The following is a 6,640-nucleotide window of genomic DNA, read 5'->3' as shown; positions in this document are numbered from 1 at the left end:
CATACAATGGAGGACGTCGGCGCGGTCCACATGCACCACAAGGACAAGCTACAGGGAATGTAGCAAAGCATCATATGAGACACCAAGAGAAAATGCACCAAACAAATAAGCTACTGACTATGCTGGGAAGTCATAAATGCAGGTATTAAAAAGCTGAGACTTTCGCCAATATGTTCCAGTCAGGAAAATATCGGAGCCCTTCATGCACCACGTCACGGTCACTCAGCATGGCAAAGGGTTCCTACCACTACTCTGACTATGGTGTGAACAAGGTCTGAGGGTGGTGGAATCCAGCTCACAGCAAAGCTTCCACACAACTGCCCAGCAAGGATACTGGTGCAATGTGAACAAGACCATACTGTGAGCCACACCCATATCAGACCCTGTGAAGGAGGTATAACAGGTGCAAAAGAGTGTTAGAATGCCAGGTGAAGGCACACACACTACAAATCAAACAAAACAGAAACACCAAAAAATAGTGGCAATTTTGGAGGAGCTGCTCAGCCCCTGACACAGTGGCGTGTCTAGATTGGGGGAGCAGCCCAGCCGCATGTGGACCGCAATTATCGACTATCCCCAGCAAAATATGCATACAATGGAGGACGTCGGCGCGGTCCACATGCACCACAAGGACAAGCTACAGGGAATGTAGCAAAGCATCATATGAGACACCAAGAGAAAATGCACCAAACAAATAAGCTACTGACTATGCTGGGAAGTCATAAATGCAGGTATTAAAAAGCTGAGACTTTCGCCAATATGTTCCAGTCAGGAAAATATCGGAGCCCTTCATGCACCACGTCGCGGTCACTCAGCATGGCAAAGGGTTCCTACCACTACTCTGACTATGGTGTGAACAAGGTCTGAGGGTGGTGGAATCCAGCTCACAGCAAAGCTTCCACACAACTGCCCAGCAAGGATACTGGTGCAATGTGAACAAGACCATACTGTGAGCCACACCCATATCAGACCCTGTGGTACTATTTTGGAAGGCATAAGCCTTTTTTCCCTTGGTGTTGCAATTTTTGTGATGTAAGATGACAAAAAATTGCTTTTTTGGCACAGTTTTTATTTTTTTATTTTTTATGTGTCCACCTAAAGGGTTAGGTCATGTGATATTTTTATACAGCAGGTTCTTCCGGATGCGGTGATACCTAATATGTATACTTCTTTTTATTTATTTAAGTTTTACACAATAACAGCATTTTTGAAACAAAAAAAATCATGTTTTTGTGTCCCCATATTCTGAGAGCCATAGTTTTTTTTATTTTTTGGGCGATCGTTTTAGGTAGGATCAAATATTTTGTGGGATGAGATTACAGTTTTGATTGGTATGATTTTAGGGGCCATACGCCTTATTGATCGCTTGGTGTTGCACTTTTAGTGATGTAAGGTGACAAAAAAATGTTTTTTTTTATCACAGTTTTTATTTTATTTTTTTGATGGTGTTCACATGAGGGGTTAGGTCATATTATATTTTTATAGACCTAGTCGATACGGATGCAGCGATACTTAATATGTCTACTTTTATTCTTTTGCCTATTTTTTACAATTTTTTTTACTTTATTTTGGGAAAATGACTTGAAACTAAATTTTTTTGTAAAACTTAATGTTTAACTTTTTTTTTTTCAATTTATTTTTTGGACCACTCTGGGGGTCTGATCCCCTTTACAATGTATCACAATACTTCTGCATTGTAATGCATTGGCTATAAGTGTATTACACAGTTTAATACACTTACAGCCTGCTTTCTGTGAGATCCAGGGGGCTGCGCTGACCGCGGCACATCAAGGGTTAATGCCGGCGCATACAGCAGGGGTCCGGTTATCAGTGACTGCCAAACCTTTCCGCTGATCGGGCGGGCGCAGCTGGGCGGGAAGGGGGTTAAACATATTTTAAGCCCTTCAGTACTGAGACATTTTCCCCCTTAGGCCTCTTTCACACGAAAGCGGATTGTATTCAGTGAAACTCGCACCATTTTGCAAGTAAGTTCAGTCACTTTTGTCTGCGATTGCGTACAGTTTTTCCCATACGGGTGCAATGCGTTTTGATGCGTTTTTCACACGTGTGATAAAAGACTGCAGGTTTACAAACAACATCTCTTAGCAACCATCAGTGAAAAACGCATTGCATCCAGACTTGCTTCTGGATACAATGCGTTTTTCACTGAAGCCACATTCACTTTTTTAGGGCCAGGGCTGAGTGAAAAACGCTGAATATAGAACATGCTGCGTTTTTCACACGCAGAATTGAAATAAATGGGTCAGGATTCAGTGCGGGTGCTATGCGTTCACTTCACGCATTGCACCTGTGCGGAAAACTCGCTCGTGGTAAAGGGGCCTAAGGACCAGGCCAAATTTTGGAAATCTGACCTGTATCACTTTATGTGGTAATAACTTTGAAAGCCTTTAACTTATCCAAGCCAATCTGAGACTCTTTTCTTGTGACGCTTTGTAGTTCATAATAGTGGTAAATTTGAGTCAGTATAAATCACCTTTATTTATAAAAAAAAATCTCAATTTTCAAAATATGAATTTCTCGGCTTTTAAGGCCTCACAAAATAGTTTTTATTTTTACATTTCCCATATGTCTATCTTATGTTGGCAACATTTTGTAAATGCCATTTTAATTTTTTGGGACATCGGAAGGCTTAAAATTTTTAATTTTAAAATGTTTAAGAAAATTTCCAAAACCCACTTTTTTAGTAAGAGTTCAGTTCTGAAGTCACTTTATGGGACTTACATAGTAGAAACCTTCCATAAATTACATTTTTAGAAACTACACCACTCAAGGTTTTCAAAACTGATTTTACTAACTTTGTTAACCCTAGGTGTTCCACAAGAATTAAAGGAAAATGGAGAAGACATTTCTAAATTTCACTTTTTTGGCATAGTTTCCATTTTACTCCATTATTTCCTGTAACACAACAAGGGTTAACACCAAACAAAACTCAATATCTATTACACTGATTTTGCAGTATATAGAAACACCCCACATGTAGCCTTAACCTGCTGCATGGGCACACAGCAGGGTGCAGAAAGAGTGGAGCGCCATATGGTTTTTGGAGGACAGATTTTGCTAGACTGATTTTTAGACACCTTGTCAGATTTGAAGAACCCCTGATGCACCCCTACAGTAGAAACTCCCAAAAAGTGACCCCCTTTTGGAAACCACGGGATAAGGTGACAGTTTTATTGGTACTATTTTGGAGTACATATGATTTTTGAATGCTCAATATTATGCCTATTGTGAGACAAGGTAACCAAAAAATGTCTGTTCTGGCACAGTTTTTATTTTTTGTTTTTTACAATGTTCAGCTGACAGGTTAGATCATGTGCTATTTTTATAAAGCAGGTTGTTACGGACGCAATGATTCCTAATATGGCTATTTTTTAAAATTTATTTTGGTATAAATATGCAGCTATAAGAAGAAATGACATTTATTTATCTTTTATTTTTTTCCTTTTTAAATTTTTATAAAGATTTTTGGACCCAGACCCACTGGGTTTATGAAGATCCAGTGGGTCTGTTGGCTCTAAAATACACTGCTATACACTTAACCTGAACAGGCTCCTCAGATATACCATGGCAAGCCGGAAGCCTGTGTCCATGGTAACCATTGGGACACTGCCACAGTAGCGTAGCGGCCTTATGGGGGAGGGAGCGTCCTCTCTCTGTTAACCATTCAACCATCGGGCCACTACCATGGCAGAGCAGAGGCCCAATGTGAGAGGGAGGGAGCTACAGACCACGGCATGGAAGGGGTTCAACGGCTGACATCAGTATGTTACAGCTGACACTCTGTATGTTACAACAACTACGCTCGGCATTCCTGAATGTAGATAGTTGCGGTGGGGGAGCACGTTACATGCCACCGCCGGCCATCCTGAAGAAGGTCATGGACTGTGGGGATCAGAACCTTCCGCCGGCACTATTATCCTCTGATTGGCTAGTCTGTACAGACTAGCCAATCAGAGCGATCACCGGCCAGAGACCGCCTTCATTGTGTCTAACAGCCGGGATCTCAGCTCTGTCAACATGTCTGCACATATAGTGACAGCCTGCTGCCATGACGAACTTGTACGTCGCGGAGCCATAAGGGGTTAAAATAATTTTAGGTGATGTTTTTAATTTTCCATGTCAATATCAAAATTTAAACAAAAACCATAAAATCCTGCAGTTTTTACAGTGGTCACTAGGCCTAATAATAGGCATCACTTTTTGGTCAGTACAGATCACTTTAATGAAGTTACCTGCTTAGGGTACTTTCACACTTGCGGCAGGACGGATCCGACAGGCTGTTCACCCTGTCGGATCCGTCCTTCCGCTATTTTGCCGTGCCGCCAGACCGCCGCTCCGTCCCCATTGACTATAATAGGGACAGGGCAGAGCTCCGGCGCAGTACGGCAGTTCGCGGTGAGAGGCCACCGGACTAAAAAGTCAGACATGCAGGACTTTAAGTCCGGCGGCCTGTCGGATCCGTCATTCCATCATTCTAATCCTGCCTGTAATTATATCACCTCTGTGTATAGATAAGTCAGGATCCACCATTCACAATAGGTGATTGTCAAAGCTTATCTATTCTTTCCTTGTACAATGACCTCTGCACTTAGCATGCCTAGAAAATTCTCCCATAGAAGTCAATGAGCAGGGCCGCACCGCCAATTAGGCGAGGTGAGTCGATCGCCTAAGGCTGCGCGGCCATGGTGACAAGTGGGGGGCGGTGGCAGGGCACAGAGAGATGAGCACTTCCATTGTGGAAGCCCTCATCTCCATAGTCATCTGTATCGCCGTCCTCAGGACATTATTGGGGGGCATCTATGGGGTACTTCTTACTGGCACATTATTGGGGGCATCTAAGGGGGCACTTCTTACTGTTACGTTATTGGGAGGCACTATGGGGGCACTTCTTACTGGCACATTATTGGGGGGCACTATGGGGGCATATACTGAGGCCACAAAGAAGGGGTATTTTATTTGGGGGGCACTATGGTATAAGGGGGAGAGGAACACTATGGGGGCATCTACTGAGGCCTCAAAGAAGGGGTATTTTATATGGGGGGCTCTGTATAGGAGCATTTTATACTTGGACACATTATGGTGGGTACCATGGGGAAGGGGGAGAGAAGTACTATGGGGTCATCTATGGGGTGCACTAAGAAGGAGTATTTTACACTTGCAAATTATGGGGAACACTGAGGGCACCTACTAGGGCACAATATAGGGGCATTTTTATAGTGGTACATTATGGGGGGCACTAAGAGGAATTTAATGGGGGCACTATATAGGGGTATTTTATACTGGCACATTATGGGGGCACTATGGGGACATAAGCTCAACTGGGGGGGCATTAAAAGGGGGTATTTTTTGCACTGGCACACATTATAAGAGGCATTTTTTGTACTGTCACATTATTAAGAGAATTATTACTACTGGGGGGGCATTATGGTGGGCTTTAATAAATACTACTGGGGACTATGGGAAACATAATTACTAGTATGGGCACTATGGGATCATGTTTACTTTTGGGGCACAGTGAGGACATTATAACTGTTGGGGGCACTGTAGGAGTACTATTACTACCATGTGTGCTCTAGCAGAGAATTATTACTATTGGTGGGACTTTGGGGAGCACTATTACTGTGGGGGCAACTTGGCACAGTATCAGCTTAGCACAGTTATTTTAGGGGGACATTATGTTTACACTATTAGTTTCAGGGGCACTATTTGCTGGGCGCAGTTATTTTAGGACACTATGTGCCAATTAAAGGGCACTATCTGCATGGTACTAGTATTATCAGGGGGTTTATCTGTTTCTGCAGTATAATATTGGGGAGCACAGTGGCACAATATTGGGGGTGGTAGGATGATTTGTCCAGAAGATGGAAGGATGGAAAAGTCGTAAATTAAGATTTTTTTTTGTCAAACTACAGAGACGAGAAATGGATTAAAAATGGTGGTCTGGTCTGAAGGTCTGAAAGGATAAGATGAGGAAAGAGAACATCTACATCAAAGGAGACGTCACTGGATGTAAGAGGTATGTGCACTGTATTACCCTGTATGTTCTGTAGTGATATATGTAATGTTAGGAGGGAAGGGGTTAGTTTGAGAATTTGGTATGGGTGGGGAGGTGCTCCCCTGTCAATGAGGTCCCCTTCTGTCCATTGAGTCTATGGACCATGGGGCTGCCGTGAAACAATTTTCTTAATGTTTTTGAAATTCTGTGAAGAACAGCTCAGGCAAGATGGCAGCCCCCATAATCATGTCCAGAACATAGAATTAAAAAAACCTGCAACCAGAAAATAAACACAAATTAAAAAAGAAGAATATGTCAGGAAGAAAAATATTTTCGGTGACACATTTCCTTTAAGAAAAATATGCAAATTAGACCTTAAAGGCATTCTCCAGGAATAAAAAAAAAAATGAAAATACTTACATATTACTTTATTATAAATATATTCCCAAATACCTTTTATTAGTTATTATGGCTAGTTTGGCTAGGGAGCAAACATCAGGGGAAATAAAATGGCTTCCGTCCTATTAGTACACACAAAACCTGTCCTGATCACACAGGAGGACAAGTTGCTTCAGAACACTGAGCTAAAGAGCTGCCTCATCCTCTTCTCTGCTCTACTTCTCA

The sequence above is a fragment of the Bufo bufo genome, chromosome 5, assembly GCF_905171765.1.
Source record: "Bufo bufo chromosome 5, aBufBuf1.1, whole genome shotgun sequence".
Lineage (NCBI taxonomy): Eukaryota > Metazoa > Chordata > Amphibia > Anura > Bufonidae > Bufo > Bufo bufo.
The sequence above is the reverse complement of the archived record's forward strand: the minus strand, read 5'-3'. Positions refer to the sequence as shown.